General features: G+C 44.5%; 1 pseudogene across 1 annotated transcript; it reads left to right on the top strand.

The window, feature by feature from the left end:
• Positions 1–618: 618 nt before the first annotated feature.
• Positions 619–3,053, top strand: LOC307108125 (phosphofurin acidic cluster sorting protein 2-like; annotated as a pseudogene). Its single transcript has 2 exons — positions 619–1,472; positions 1,615–3,053. The product of its transcript is annotated as a phosphofurin acidic cluster sorting protein 2-like (transcript).
• The last annotated feature ends 13,160 nt before the right edge of the window (positions 3,054–16,213 follow it).

The following is a 16,213-nucleotide window of genomic DNA, read 5'->3' as shown; positions in this document are numbered from 1 at the left end:
GGAGACTTGTGTGGGTTTCATGAAATCCATTGGTGACAGATTAGGGAAGCAGGAGAAATCACAGCAGGGAACTCTCTGGGACTGGATAAAAGGTAAAATGGTAGACATGTACTTCTTTTACTCAGGTGTGTGCAGAATGTGAACAGTCAACAATGAACTCAATAACAATGAGGGGATGTGTGGTCTCTGCAGAGAGCAGAGCAGTGCCTGTGCTTCGAGGGGTCTGAATAAAGGAAAATGACTTTGACATTACAAAAATATGTTCTTATAGATGCAAAAAGACAATAGACAGGCTCAGTTAAGATAAAGATAGACCTTTTTTTCAGGGAAGATGACAACCTAGGACACCACTATCCACCAAAAGCTGCTTTTAGTTAAAAAACACCACACAACACTTTAATTTCAGACCATCCTTTGTGATTACTTTAGGTCTCTAGTTTGCAAGGCCGCCAGGTTAGCATGTGGTCCCTGCGATCACTCCTGTCCCACCTCTTGCCACCAATCACTGAGTGCTTGGGGTTCAGTCTGAGCTGCAGCCCCCAACCCACCTGGCAGTTTATGAGCTGCCTCTGATGGCATGTTCCCCCTCTCCCAACACAGGATAGAAATCATACCGCTATGTCGGTGCCTGCGGGCCTGGACAGCATGCCCATCGCACTCAGCACGCAGGTGCCCATGAACTTGATTTCCACCTGGGAGGTGGAGTGCTCCAGCCCCACCTGCGTGCCCAGGCTATGTAGCCTCACCTTAACCAAGCTGCTGATCTACAAGGAGCTGGAGAAGGCGCTCAGTGCTGTGGTGATCACTGTTAAAATCCAGGACTCCAAAAACATCTTGAGGTCAGACGAGATTCTGCTGCCCCCTAGTGGTCACGCGAAGACCGACCTGGCGCTGACTTTCTCCCTGTGGTACCCTCACTCCCTCAAAAGAGAAGGCAACAACTTACAGATCATGCTGCAACAGAAGCAGCGCCTTAAAAACCAGACCATCCTGGGTTACCGGACGCTCGCCGTGGGCACCATCGACATGGCTGAGGTGTTGCAGCGACGCCTCGAGGGTGGCCAGATGCTGAGCCTCCATAGCACCATCACGGAGGCATCTGCCCACGTGGCTGAGGTCAGCATCTCCTCCCTGTCCAGCCAGCCCATCGACCCCGAGGACAGCACCCAGAAGGCTGGCCTCAAGGCCAAGTCTCGGGTTCATTATCTGGAGATGGAGTATGAAATATTCTCAGATCAGCAGGCCAGCAATGATCCCAGGCACGGGCAGGACCAAAAGGAGGAGGACTTCGACTTTGAGGAGTCCAAAAAGCAGTGCCAAGGAGAAGTAAGATCCCCATTGATGACCAGGCAACAAGATGCCAACAAGAAAGTTGGGGCGTGGCTGCGCAGGGTGCAAGTGTGGAAGGAGGTCCTGGACTCAGAGCAGGAGTCTTTGGAGCAGGTCCCTGAGGTGGAGGACCTGGATCTGCTGTAGGACTCACTAAAGAACCGTGACAGTGGCCTATGAGAGTGTCCTCAGGACCCTGAAGACATACCTGGAAGACCTGTCCCAGCCCAGCTCTCAGACAGAGAGCTAGAGCATCCACAGTGCCAGCGCCAGAGGAGCCTCCAGGTCCAACCCAGGTGACGGAGAAGACAAGCCTCAAGCAACCAATGGATGCATCACTAAGACCTAGTCTCTCCTCATCCCCTCCACCAGATCCCAGGGGAAGCAGGCAGGCCACTGGGGCTGGGGCACATCCCTGAAGGAGCAGCAGGTGGCACAGCCAGGAACAAGCGGGCCCACAGCCTGAACAACAAGCACTGCCCCGACCCGCTGAGCCAGCTGCAGATCCTCAGGGAGACGGTGTACGACCAGCTGAATCACATCCTCATCTCTGACACCAGCTGCCCCAGAACATCCTCCTCCTCAACACCTCTGACTGGCAGGGGCAGTTCCAGTCTGAGTCCTGCAGCAACACATGCTGCCCGGGGTGTGCACCTGCTCCAAGGCTGAGGTCCAGGCGGCCTTCAGCAACATCGTCTTGTGGATTCAGAGACCCTGTCACTACAATTCCCAGCCCCCGATGCCTGTGAAGATCCCGGTGGCAGGGGCACAGCAGTACTTCAGCTCTGTGCTGTGGCTCTTCCTAGAGCTGCTGTCCTACAACCGTGCCCCCCTGCCCCCGGATGGGCTACATGTGCTTCCTAGTCATCTGCTGGGTTCCCACCCCGTGGCCAGGTACCTGGGCTCTGTGCATTACCGCTACAAGAGCTTCTTCCAGGACCTGCCCAGGCAGGACCTATTCTACACGGAGGCCTAGAGGGCTGTGTAGGACAGGCTGGGCATGGTGTTGAGAATCACACAGTACACCGCGAGGCCAACTGTGTCCACCAATTGCCCATCGTGGAGGCCACACTCACCTACAAACAGAAGAGCCCCAATGAGGAGTCCTTAAACATCATTCCCTTCATGGGGGTGGTGGACCTTGAAGTGTGGGACCATTCTGGGTCGCATCAGGACACTGAGATTATGCGGCCCGCTTGGGCTCTAGCGTGCTGTCATTGGCCCCCCCGCTCCCCCCGCCGCCCTGGCCATACAGGTCTGCGGCAAACAAGGAGGCCTCTCATATCCTTCGGGGCTGGTGCTGAGCTGATGGGGCTACTGGTAGATTACTGGACGGCAGCGCAGCCCACAGACAGAAAGAGAGACTCTGAGAACAAAGACCAGGCTACTGCCAGCAACACCCTCAAGTACACCTTCCAGTCTCTGCAGGTCAGCAGGCTGCCCAGCAGTGGTGAGGTTGTAGCCACGCCCTCACGCCCTTCCAGTCCATGACTGTGGACAAGGAGAACAACAAGAAGGTGATGTGTTTGTCCAAGAAAACCAAGGACAAGGACATGGTGTACCAGAGCCAGTGCCTCGAGGGCATCAGCCGCCTGATCTGCAGGGCCAAGCACCCTCAGGACACACTGCGGGTCCTCGTTGACGGCGTGCAGTGGAACAACGTGAAGCTCCCACATCAAGCACTTCCCCACCCGCATCTTCAGATGCTCCAATCGCACCTTTGAGCCTGCCTGTCCCCTGCCCATCCCCCTGCCCTGGCCAAGCCCGGGAAGGACCAGCTGCTTTTCTGTTCACAGTTTAGTTTAGCACGGAGACAGGCCCAGCTGCTAACCAGCCCAGTGGCCCCAGGACACTCACTCGTGGTGTCCAATAAACTCCATCCTCACAAGGCAAAGCAGAAGAGAAAAAACAAAGGACCAGTGTGGTAATGACCACCTGGGCTCACTGATTGGACAAACGGGGCAAATACCAGGTGCCCACCTTCCTGGGCAGGGACCCCGCATTTGTCCCCACCATCCGTGTTGTTATAGAGCATTTGCTACAACAGGTGAGAGACCAACCATGTACCAGGTGAGCCCCTGCCCCTGCACAGCACAGTGGTCATTGGCCACCTGTTTGCTCTGAAACTTCAGGTCACTGCATGTCTCTGAGTGTTTGTTCCTCGGAACATGGGGAGAAATGAGGCCCAATAGGGTTATTGTAGGGTCTCAGTGGGGTGCCTCTGGGTGCTGGAAAGTGGAGAGGTCTGCTGGAGGGGCTGTGTTTGAGTCAATTGGTCATTTTCTCTTCCTGTTGGCAGAGTCTCTGCCAAATTTGTGATTCTCCTCAGGGCACAGGGCTAAGCACTTTTCTCATTAGATAAAGAGACTGGAGATTCCATTATGGCTCCTTATCCTGGGTGAAGCCAGATCAGAAACCCCAGGGTGAGCAGTGGGGTTCAGACTCACCCAGCTATCTGAGATGGGTTTGGTTTGGGCTCACTCATTCAGCAAATATATGAGAAGTCTGCCAGTTACAGACACGTCTCTAGGCACTGACCATAATCCAGCGCACACAGCAGACCCCAAGCCTGCACTGCAGAGCTTCCTTCTAGTCGGGAGCGATTCCGTCACACTAGGCTACACAGGCTCATAGTGCCCACAGGACAGCCGATGTGACGTCCTCCTGGCCTCCTCTCCCTATGGCTGCATCTTCCCATACTGTGAAGAGGATGGTGGACCCCTGTTCCAGCAGAAAATGTGATTTGGCTTTGGATCAGAGCTGTGAGAGAAGTATGGGGAGTGTGAGTTCAAGGTGCTGGCAGAACCCTGGATCCCACTCATGGTGGGATTTCTGCAAGAGGGCAGAGGTCTGAGGGCTTCTCCTAGAAAAAAAGACACGAGTCAGGGAGCTGTGCGTGCGGATATGGGTGGTGTGGGCGAGTGGGGAGGTCAGTGGACAGAGTGAGCCCCTCAGAAAATTCATACCCTTCCGCTCCTAATCCCAGTCCTGCCTGCACCCCTATCCCGGGACCTTGCTCACCAATCTGGTAGAACCTCCTCAGTGGCAGCGTGGCTGTTGCTCTCTACCCATGGGAGGTAAATGTCAATGGGAGGAGAAGAACCCCACAGGCATCTAGTGAATTAGGCAGCACGTAGGTGCAGGAGCCAAAGTCTGAGGTGTTGGGAGGTCTCTGGGTTGCCAGAGGTGCAGACAGATTTTCTTTGTTCGCTCATTGGTCAGCTATTCCTAGAGCACCTACTGTGTGCCAATGAGTGACATGAACAGAGCAGACACCAGCCCTCCCTGTCCTCATGGAGTTGACTTTTGGGGAGGAGGGTAGTGGGAGGGGACAGGGACACTGAGAGAGCATGTCAGGTTCCCCTGAAGAAGGGGGCAGGTGGTTCCCTCAATGATCTAGACCAGGGGTCCTCAAACTTTTTAAACAGGGGGCCAGTTCACTGTCCCTCAGACCGTTGGAGGGCCGGACTATAGTTAAAAAAAACAACTATGAACAAATTCCTATGCACACTGCTCATATCTTATTTTGAATTAAAAAAAAAAAAAAACGGCAAAAACACCCGCATGTGGCCCGCGGGCCGTAGTTTGAGGACGCCTGCTCTAGACTGTCAGGAGTGCTTTCTGCCAGCCCCTCCTGGGTGACCAGGCGCGTCTCTGCCAGGACTGCCAGGTTGAAGGTGGACAAGGAGTAGGTCTGGCTTCTGGATGGGCAGGAGCAGCAGGCACAGGACCCCAGGCTCTCTGAGTTGTGCTCTGGGAGGGCCGTGTGGAAGGAAAGGCCAGGCCTCAGACCCTGCTGCCCACCTCTCTCTCCCCAGGGCCATCTCCTGCATCCTGGGCATCTGGCTGGACCAGTACCCTGAAGATTTTTATCGGCCGCCAGAATTTCCCAGCCTGATCATGCTTTTGGCCTGCATAGAGCTCACCTTTCCAGTCCCAGAGCTGCCAAACCAGGCCCAGTATCTCCCTCACAGCTGGAGCACCTGAGCCCACTAAGGCGGAGACACAGGAGGAGGAGGAGGAGTGTGTGGTTGTGAGGGGGAGGGCATGTGGCTGGGCCACACAGAGAAGAGCCCCCAGAGGCTGTGGTTAGTCAGGAGCACAGCGTCGCTCAGGTCAGTGCCCAGGGCCTGCAGTGTGGAGGACTTCCTGGGGTGGGGGCTTGAACTGGGACTTCAGTGATGGAGATGGGAGGGTCCCTTCCCTGGAAGGCGCACAAAAGGCAGTCATGGTGTAACATGTTCTCTTCCAGGATCTACAGAAGCAGCTCCAGAGCAAGATCAGGAAACACCTAAAGAGGAAACGCCAACTCTGCTGCCCTCTCCAGACCCAGAGCAGGCTCCAGGCACAGCTGTCACTGCACTTCCAGATGTGGATCCACCTGCAGCTTGTGAGCCACTCGCCTCAGCTCCTGGGAGGCCTGTGGTCCCAGGTCCTGGGCCTCAGTGTGTGTCAGCTGCCATGGCAGAGAGGACTTTCCCTCCCTAATAATAGCAATTAAAATTTTTTTTCTGTTTATCTTACACACACTTAGAATTTTAAAGTATTTTTCTTATACTATTGAGTAACATTTGTATTGTAAATAAAATTTAATAATATTACATTAAAAATAAATTTAATTTATATAAATTTTAACTCTATGATCCTTCAAAGTGTAAATTCCAACATCAAGTATATTCACAATTTTTTTGCAACTGTTCCATAACATCACAAACACTCTCTAGTTTCAGAACATTTTCAGAACTCACAACCAAGGTATGTGTCCTGACCAGGAATCGAACCTTCAACCCTTTGGTGTATGGGATGCCTCTCCAACCAACTGACGAGGCACCCTGACCAGGGTGAGAAAGAGCAATATTTTTATTTGAATTTTTCATTCTGGTTTAAACTGCAGTTGGATATATTTCCCACACTTTTGGCCTATTCCTTGTTTTGGAATTTCTGTTTGAGACTTTTGCCCTCTTTTCCATTGGATTGTTTGCAAATCTGAATTGCCATGGATGTCAGCTTTTTGCCATGTAACTTGCAAATTTGTCTCTAGCTTGCCATTTGTCTCAATTTGATGTGTGTTTTGCCAATTAGATGAATTACATTTTGATGTGGTCAAATCTGTCTTCTGTTATCATGCTTTTTGATTTTGTCTCTCACTTTGCGTGGAAAAGATGTTTTCCGTCTTATCAGGAAGATAGGCTAGCTTGTATTGTATTTCATAGTTATAGTTAATTTCAGATGGATTGATAAAGAGTTCCTGTTTTTCAGATTGTTCATCTTTTTTCTTTTTCTTGTAAGGATGGGAGTAAGGACTTCCAAGCTCTTTATATGTCAGAGTGGAAACCAGAAGTCAATATTTTATTTGACAATGGCCCACGGTGGACATGACTTCCATTTCCCCCTTTCTAACAGCTGCCAATTTCCACACTCAGGTGGTTCTGGGGAGTGTGGTTCAGGGCATCAGCACATCTCACTGGCCAGACCACAGTGATGATGGTTGTATGTGGCCATGTGACTTCAGTGAGTTTAATGAGATTCTTTATACTAGTGACCAGAAGAAAATTCTGGATGTTCTCAATTAAATTAGAGCAGCCGGAGAGTGAGAGAAAAAGACAGAGCTGTGAGCCTGTAATAGTTGGGAGCCAGTGGACTGAAGGGTCTTGGGTTTGATTCCAGTCAATGGTACATACCCTGGTCTGGGCAAGCGCAATAGGCAACCAATCAATGTCTCTCTCTCTCACATTGATGTTTCTCTCTCTCTGTCTCCCTCCCTCCCTCCCTCCCACTCTCTCTAAAAAAGAAGGGGAACATATCCTTGGGTGAGGATTAACTAAAAATATTTTTTTCTGAGAAGAATGGCACTGCCACTTGCATTAAAACCTCAGGCATCTTAGCTGAGTTCTTTAAGGCTTCTTCTTTTCACGTGAAAAATGCGTTGCAAGGATAAAATTGAGTAATAAAGTGCTCAACATAGAGTTGGCATGTGGTGGGCACTCAATATATATGGCCCGTTACTATAATAAATACACATGTATGTAAACAATCATCAGGTGGAAATACAAAGTGTGACATCAACAAAACAATCTAAAGCAGTAAGATGTTAACAGGAATTGCCCCGGGCCTTCCAATGCTCTATTTCTCCATTTAATCATAAAGGCATGGACTTACTAATTTCTGTATAGAAAGATAAAATATTGCAAAGGCACATATTCTCCTGAATTAATCTAAAATTTACTTATTTGAAGTAAAAATCATAACAGGATTTTGGGAAATCAAAAACTATTTCAAATTATTATCTATAAAATATGGAAACAAATCAGGAAACAGTTAACAAGAATATAAGGAGGGGACTTGCTCTGTCAAATAGACAGGATTCTCAAGCAGTGCGGAACGGGTTCTGCAGTGAGCAGGCCATGGGAGCTGGGCAGCGACATCAGGAACAGGGCCCTGCACACGTGGGACTGAGTGGATCATTATGGGGGCCCTTTGGCAACAAATAGCACTGGGACAGCTGGTCAATTATTGTGGGGAAAACTTTAGATCAATATTTCAGATCTTACCAAAGACATTTTAAATGTATTTAAGATCAACACATTTTACTGTGTCTTTTTCCTTTTGAAAATCTATTGCAGGTGGAATGAAAATTTTGAAAATAAAAAATGAGAGGATATAAATAGACTCTATTTAATTCCATGATATAGAGATAGAGAACACTTTCCACATGTGGATGTCTTTTCTGGGTGAGATGTAAAGGAGAAAAAAGGTCAGTCCTATGAAGTCCTGAGCAAAGAGCCTTGCAGACAGAGAGGTGTGTGTGCAAAGGCCCTGAGGTGGGGAAGAGCTCACTGGGTTGAAGAAATGAAATAGGGCCAGTGTGGCTGGAGGAAAGGGGAGAGTGTGAGACAGGAAGTTGTGCAGGCCAACGGGGTGCAGAGCCTGCAGAGTCCTGTTCAGGCTGTAAAATGTATTCCAAGTGCAATGAGGCCTTTTAGAGGGTTTTAAGTGAAAGACATTTAGCAACTATCTTCCTGTTTGTATTTGACAATAGTACTTTAATAATCAGATATGGCTGTTGCATTTTTCCTCAGATGCTTTTTCAGTGCCTAGCACATTTTATTCACTTTTATAAAGATACATTTTTAAATTTTAGAATGTTAATTCCTAGGTTTAATTTTCTAAAAAACCTACTGTTTCCCACGGAATTCATTGGGTGCCGCATTCTGGGTGTGGGGCAGGGCTCCGATAGGAAAGCGCAGCGATCAGGTCCGCAGCGGGGTGATGGGCATCCCCTTCTCTTGCAGGGAGGGGCGGCGCGTGCTTGAGCTCGCTGATGGTCGGCTATTAGCTTGATAGTCATGACAAAGAGGTAGAGCCGCAGGGCCACGGAAAGAGGGAAGTCACTCCCTGCCCGCATGTCTTGGAGGTGCAAGGTCTCTGCTGGCAGAAGACAATGGCTTAGCCCAGCTCTTTGTGTAGATGCAGATTTCAAGCATTCCTCCCTCAGGGCATTTCAAGGAGGGAAGCCAAGAGTTTTGCGGATAGGTTTGAGCTGCCTGAAGTCTGCTGCCAAAACAGTACTGCTCAGCTATGGTTCGCTTTGCGGTTCCGATTCCACAGTCTCCAGGCAGGCCTCTGTGCTCATTGCCTCTCATCGTCCTGTTTTCGGCATGATTCCTTCGTGCGGCGCTTGAAGACCTGGAACCTTCCTGGGGGATCGCCTTTCTCGCATTCACCCGTAGGATCTTGGCATCGCGCTTGCCTTCCTGACTCCTGAGGTGAGACGGGTAGGGAACCTGGGAAGTGCGGTGGCCAACTGCGGGTTGGGTGTGACTTGAAGTGCGTGTCTCCTGTTGACTGCCTTAGCCAGATTTGCGCTGCTTTGGTTGCGCCTCATTTTTCCTTTTTTTAGAAAATATGCATTTTTCGATTTTTTGGTAGAGCACAGGGAGAGGGTCACATACTTAGGGAAATCAATGAGAGACAAACATCGATCAGTTGCCTCCTGCACACCCGTTGCTGTGGTTGTGAGCGCTGCCAAGGCATGGGTCCTTGAGTGGTGTTGCACCCCGATTCTCTCATTCTGTAGGAGGACGCTCCATCCAGTGATACCAATTGGTTTGGGCTGCGTTTTTATTTTTTATTTTTTTATTTCTAATTTTTAGTTTTATTTTTTTTCCCTGGGAGTGGTGTTGTCCCTGTTGCGACAAGGTGGCCTATTTCTTTGCTCGGCCTGAGCGGTCATTTGCCCGATCAGGGGTCCTCAGTTACTTGGGCTTGCCTGAGCACTTTTTTTTGTCGTTTGTGGGTTCCCTTTATCGGCTCTTTGATTTACAGATGTTCCCGTCTCTTCTTCCTTTGATCGTGTACATGTGGTGTGTTATGTTTTGCTGCCACCTTGTGGCTATTGCTGCAAGTCTTGGTTGGTCCTGTCTTGGCAACTTTGCAACTTCTTCGTGTGATGTTTGATCCTTTGCCGCCACCTTGTGGCTACAGTTGGAATGGCACGCGTTTTCACTAAGGATGTGTGCCTGTGTTGTTTCTTGAAGTCTTGTTGGCAAGCAATGCTTTTCAGATTGCCATCTGCTGTTTTGGGACTCGGGATTCTGCAACGAGGCAGAAACAGTACTTTTTGAAACTCGCAGGTGGGACCCGGTCCTGTTTTGATTTCTGTGGTTATGGGGAGTGAGTGTCGTGAGCATTTCAGGTCCCGTCGTGCTGCCAGGCTGTCTACTTTGCTCCGGGGACATGTGCTAATTTGTATCCTGTCCACTCTTTGGTACTGCTGCTTCTTTCTGTGCGTTGTTCAGTGTTGGTGTTGTCTGCACAGGATTGTCAGGTTACATGGTTTGGGGGTAAGATGATAGGGGTTGGTTCAGGTCACTGAGGTCTTGGTGCCATTTACACTGTGTGAGGGCATGTTGTTTACCTCCTGTGTCCGTCGCGTGGTGATATGCCTCTGTTGTGAAGTGCCTGACTAGGTACCTGACTCCCTGTATGCAGATCTCAGTTTTGATTGCGGAATCTGTGATCTCCGTGTGAATGGTGGGAAGGTATGCCTTGGTCTGTTTTTTTGGGTTTGGACTGGGTGTGCCTTTTTTTTGCCTTTGGTTTTCTTGTCCATGTGCGCCTGTGGGTTCGGGTCCTTATTTGAAGTGTCCTGTGTCATTTTCTTTCGCCAGCTGTTTGGTGCTTATGGTCCGCGCTCTGGCTTTATGTGTCCTGTTTGCATTTGGTTCTTGATCTGCTGTGTGTGCTCTGCCAGGTTCCTTTTCTGGGATCCAGAATCTGCCTCCACTGTCTGGTGTGTGTGACCGACCGATGGTTCATGTGTTTACCTCTGCGCCGCCTGCAGTGCTTGTCATGGCCTGATGAAGTCCTGGCGCCACGATGCCCTGACTCAATTCTTTTTCCCGTTGTGCAATTCAGCTCCGTTGTGATTTACTGAGTGTGTTCCATTTTGCTCTTGTGTCGGTGTAAACGACTTAGGGATCGGTGTTCTGGGCCAGCATATTTCCCGTCATTTCCCCATTTGGGGTTTGTGAGGGAGGCCCTTGTGTAGACATGCAGATGAGGCATTTTTTCCCGGTGTGTTTGAACTAAGTTATTTCTCAGGAGCCCTTCTCAGTAGGTGTCTGGATGGTCATTGTCCATGCCTGTTGTCTGCTGCCTTATTTGCATAGGTAGTTTTGGGGCAGGCACGGGACGAGTAGACAGCTGGAGGCAGCTGTTTTGGTGTGGCTTCAACTGCCTATGAAGGAGTTGCAGGGGTCTGTGTGTGGAAGGACGAAGCAGACCTAGGCTTACGTTTCTGTTTTGCCCTGATGGGCATCTCGGGATAGGTGGAGCCAGGGTCCGTCGAAGGCGTGAGGATGCAGTAGGAGAGTAAGTTCTTCCATTTTAACACAGCTCTCACGGGTCCTCAGTGAGTGCTCAAGGAGAGATATGTGGCCATATTCTCCATCCCTGCTTCGCCTGTTGTGAAAGGCACATGCTTTTCTGCTACGTGTCCAGGGCAGGCCTTCAGCACGATGCTGTCTCGGGATTGCGGGCAGCCTGTGTGGTTGCAGCAGTGCCTTGTCCAAAGGACAAAGGCCTGGAGCTGCATTTCCCTTCCTGGCTCCATTCCCTGACTGGCGGCTGCATGTGGGAGGCTACCAATGCATGTGTTTCTCTCTGCCGATGCCTCTCCTTTGCACTCTAGCTCTCTTTTGTAACAAAATGGGTGCTTACTGCTTTTAGAGAGGAGGCGAGAGTGCATTAGGCAGAAACAGCCATCATTAGAGGCATCCCTGCATTGGTTGCCTTCCGCATGGTAATACTGGCTATGGAGTGGGAAGCCTTTGCATGTGTGCCCTTCCCGGAATCCGTCCTCAGCTCCTTCCTTCTACAGGCTGAAGCTCTGTTCACTGAGCTACACCTTGTTGGGTTCCCTGTCTGTTTCTCTTATAAGCTCAGTTATAAGTGTCGTCCATGAGGATTCACAGGTGAGAGAAAGCATAACCAAAAAACTTTTTTCAGAAAGAACAATATTGCGCCGTTTTCATGGACCTTCCCTGAGGAAGGACAGTTTTTCTAGCCAAAGTGTCGTGGTGTCCTGACACGGTTGTTCTCGCAGGTAAGTATGCTGTTGGTTTGGAACTACGTCGTGGTGTGTCCAGGCTTTCTCTGTCTCTGCATCCTTTGATGTCAGTGAATCTGAAAAGGGAAATACATCCATGGGTTTCTTTCCCAGGTTTAGCTCCTCCATGTACAGATTTTCTTTTCTGTGTGGAGGTTGAGGTAAAGAGTGTTAAGCCTCTGCGATTGTCTGTGTTGCTGTTACACTGCTATTTGCGCAAGGGTCCCCACTTTTCCTGCGAGTTCCGTGCAACTGCCTGCTTGTGAGGGAGCTTTACCATCATGGCATGTACTTCAGTCTTTAAGGTTGCAAAGAGGAGCCTGCTGGCACCGCCCCCGCCCCCCCACATGTGCTACTGCTTTGAGTTTTTATGCACACCTCAGCTGTCCCGTGTGCTTTCCTTTTTCTGATTGTCATACTGCTTCACCGTTTCTGTGGGAGCCCATTCGCCGCCAGCGGGCTGCTCCTGTAGATACCAAGCAAGAGGGATACATCAATCATGAGGTACACATGAAGTCATGCATGTGCAGTGGTGTTGTTCATTTGTAGTCTTGCCTTCTGTCTTCCTTTGTTTTGTGAGCTGTTGTCCTTATTTGCTTGTGTTTGCTTCATGTATGCTTTTCCAGTTCTTTCCTTTTGATGTTCTTGACCCATTGTTTCAGGTCTCTTTCAGTTTTACTGATACTTCTGAGCGAAATGAATTGCTTTCGCTTCCATGCTTTCCCCCATTTCAGTAGTCTAGCACTATTAATAATTGCATTGATATTTCTCCTATGTGTTAAGGAGGGAATTTCATCCTTCCAACTTTCCCTTTGTTTCCCTGTTTGCTGATGTGCTTTGCAGTATGTTCCCTCAGCTTCTGATTTTTTCTTCAAATTTCTTTATTGATTACGGTGTCACATACTTGTCCTCCTGCCCGTTCCCATCAGCCTCTGATTTTGTATGGCTTTAACCTGGTTTCCCAGTTTATTTGCTTGTTTATCTGCCTATTTGTTAGTTTATTACTTTGTTTGCTCATGTATTTGTGGAATTGCTTTTTATTTCTTTTCCAGGTTCTGAAGTTTCTCAGTTGTTTCTCATGCAGTTTCCTATTTTTTTATTTACTTGTTTACATGCCTACTCATTCCGTTGCTTAGGTGATTAATTTTTCATTGCTTATTTCACGTATTTACCTTCTTATGTACGTCGTGATTCACTTTTTTGCTTCATTACTTATTTACTTACTTAATTACTTACTTACGTACTTACTTTCTTATTTACTTACTTACCTATTTACTACCTTATTCACTTTTTTTCTTTTTCTTTTTTCCTGGTTCGTTTCTGTATATTTTATTTTGCTTTTTTTTTTAATGATATAGGTACTTGTTTATGCTTTCTGAATACTTAATATCTCAGTTTAAGCATTGCTTAGTTACTTTATGTACTTGTTCATTTATGTGTTTGCCAATTTATTTATTGATTTATTTGCTTATTTACTTCATTATTTATTTTCAAAATATTTTCCTTTTCCATTATTTACTTGGTTTTGATTACTATTGATTTGATCTTTCATGTTATTGCGCTGTTAGTATTCATTTGTCATTTATTTTTTACTTAATTGCCTATTGTTTATTGTTTCCTTTCGTGTTCACTACATATATTTTTCAGCTTTTCTTTATTATTTATTTAATCATTTTTATGTAATTTGTCTGCATTGTATATTACTTCCTGTTCATTTATTCTTTATTGTTTTCTTGGTATTTAGTTTTGATTTCTTATTTATTACTTACCTGTTATTTTCCATTTTCTTCCTTACACGTTCTTAATTAGTTACTTTGCATGACTTGATGTGTATTTTGTCATGTGTTACTCATCTCTTATTTCTTTCTTTGGTATTTCCTTGTTACTTAGTTGCTGGTTTCCACTGTACTTGATTGCAAATTTCTTTAATTAAATGTTCTTGGCTTCTTTATGTATTAATTTACCTGTTATTTACTTACTGATGTATTTTGATAGTATTTCCTTACTTGGTTATGATTGTAAGTATTTTTTACTTATTCAGTTTCTTACTTAGTTATTATTCGGGAATTTTTAAGAATAATTACTTACTTAGTTGCTTCGTTAAATTTTTCCCTGTAACTTCTTAAATTAATTATGTAATTTCTGCTTGATTTATTCTTTACTTACCTAGCATTTGCTGTTCATTTCTCATTGTATTATTTACCTCTTTATTATTTATCGTTTACTTATTTATTTTTTTGTTATGTGCTTATTTACTATTTCTTTACTTCCTTATTTCATTATTTCCTTCCTTACTTTATTATTTTGTCAGTCCTTTATTTGCTTATGAAATTATTTACTTATTTTGTGATTTACTTTGGTGTTTACTTACATACTTATTTAGTTATTTATTTTTATATTGACCTTTATATTTGCATGCTGATTTACTTACTTAACTATTTACTAACTTTTTTACTTACCTAATTACTTTTCTTTTCTTTTTTGGGTCTATTTACCTAATTACTTTTCAACTTATTAATTTCTCATGTATTGATGTACTTATGTGTTTACGACTTTGTGTCCATATTTATTACTTTACTTACTTTATAAATTATTTATTTATTCATTTATTCATGTGGGTATTTCCTTAACGATGTATTTACATATTTATCCCTTAGATTTCCTCATATATTTAAGTACGTATTTATTTACATGATCATTTATTTACTTACTTAATCATTTATGTAAGTGCTTCTTTGTTTCTTTAGGGATTCCTTCATTTACTTACTTAATTGTTTATTTATTTACTTTTTAGCTTACTCATGTTATAAGCTATTTATCGATTTTAGTGTTTAGTGAACTAATTTTTTTTGCCTTTTGAGTGATTTACCTGCATACTTCTTCATTTACTTATGTATGCATTCAGTTATTCATGCACATGTTTGTTTTCATATTTATTTGTTTACATATTTATTTCTTTATTTTTGTCTTCTGTGTATGTATTCCTTACTTATGTACAAAGTCTCTGCTAATTTATTAATTTTCTCATTTACTGATTTGTTTCTTATTCATTATTTACCTTGTTGTTAGTTACTTCTTATTTACTTTGTTCTTTGCTATTTCCACCTTTTTTATTAATTACTTTGTAATTGTTGTTTATCACTTACTTTGTGTTTATTATTTATTTGTGAGTAAGCATTTATTTTCTCAATTATTGCTTATGTTTTATTTTCTGATATATTTCTTCAATTTTTATTATTATTTTGCTATTGGCTTATGTAGGATTTCCTTATTTCTTTTGTGCTTATTCATTTACTTATGTCTCTTTTCAGTTAGTTTTCATTTACTCGTGTAGTTATGTTATTATTTGTTTGCTAGTGTATAATTTTCTTAGTTATTTTTCCATAATCTGGTGTGTATTATGTATTTACTCTTGACTTGGTTATCGTTCATGACATTGTTCTTACTTACTATTTAATTTTTATGTCTCATTTACTTTTGATTTACTGTGTATTATTTACTTGCTATTTATTACTTTTTTTGGTATTTATTATTTAGTATGTACTTCTCATTTATCACTCATTTTCATTTTTTATGTGTTATTTACCTTTTATTTGGTATGGCTGTTTACTTGTTATTGATGAATTTCTTACTGATTTACATGTTGCTTGTTCAACTAGTTTCTCTTAATTGATTGTTAATGTCTTTCTTTAGTGATTAATTAATTCATTGATATTTTAATATTTAATTACGTATTAATCATTTATTTATTAATTGTTTATTTCTCACCTATTTCTTAATTTTTGTTAGTTCTTTATCATGTATTCATTTGTTTATTTAGTAATGATTTGCATTTTATTAATAATTCATTTCTTATCTGTTTTTTGCTTGATTTCCTGTTTATCACTTCTTTATTGGACTTAACCTTTTTTTGTTTACTTTTTTATGTAATTTTTTATTCATTTATTTATTTAGTTTTCCCTTTATTTATGTAGTCTTTTCTTTACTTTCACTTTCTATCGTGTTTTTTCATATAGACATTTATTCTTTAGTTCTTTACTTGTTTAGTTAATTCTTTACTTTCATATTTATTGACTCACTTACTTAGTCATTTCATCATATTGTCAGTTATTCAATAATTTCAACGGTTACAGCATAATTTACATATTTATTTAATGATTTACTCCATTATGTGATTATTTCTGTAATAATGTCATTATTTGCTCATTCAATTAATTCCTTGACTATTTCTTTCTTTATTTCTTTATGCAAGTCGTAAGTTATCTATTCTGTTAT

The sequence above is a fragment of the Cnephaeus nilssonii genome (genome assembly GCF_951640355.1).
Source record: "Cnephaeus nilssonii genome assembly, chromosome: 12".
Lineage (NCBI taxonomy): Eukaryota > Metazoa > Chordata > Mammalia > Chiroptera > Vespertilionidae > Cnephaeus > Cnephaeus nilssonii.
Note: the sequence above shows the minus strand (reverse complement) of the source record. Positions and strands in the feature narration are given on the sequence as shown.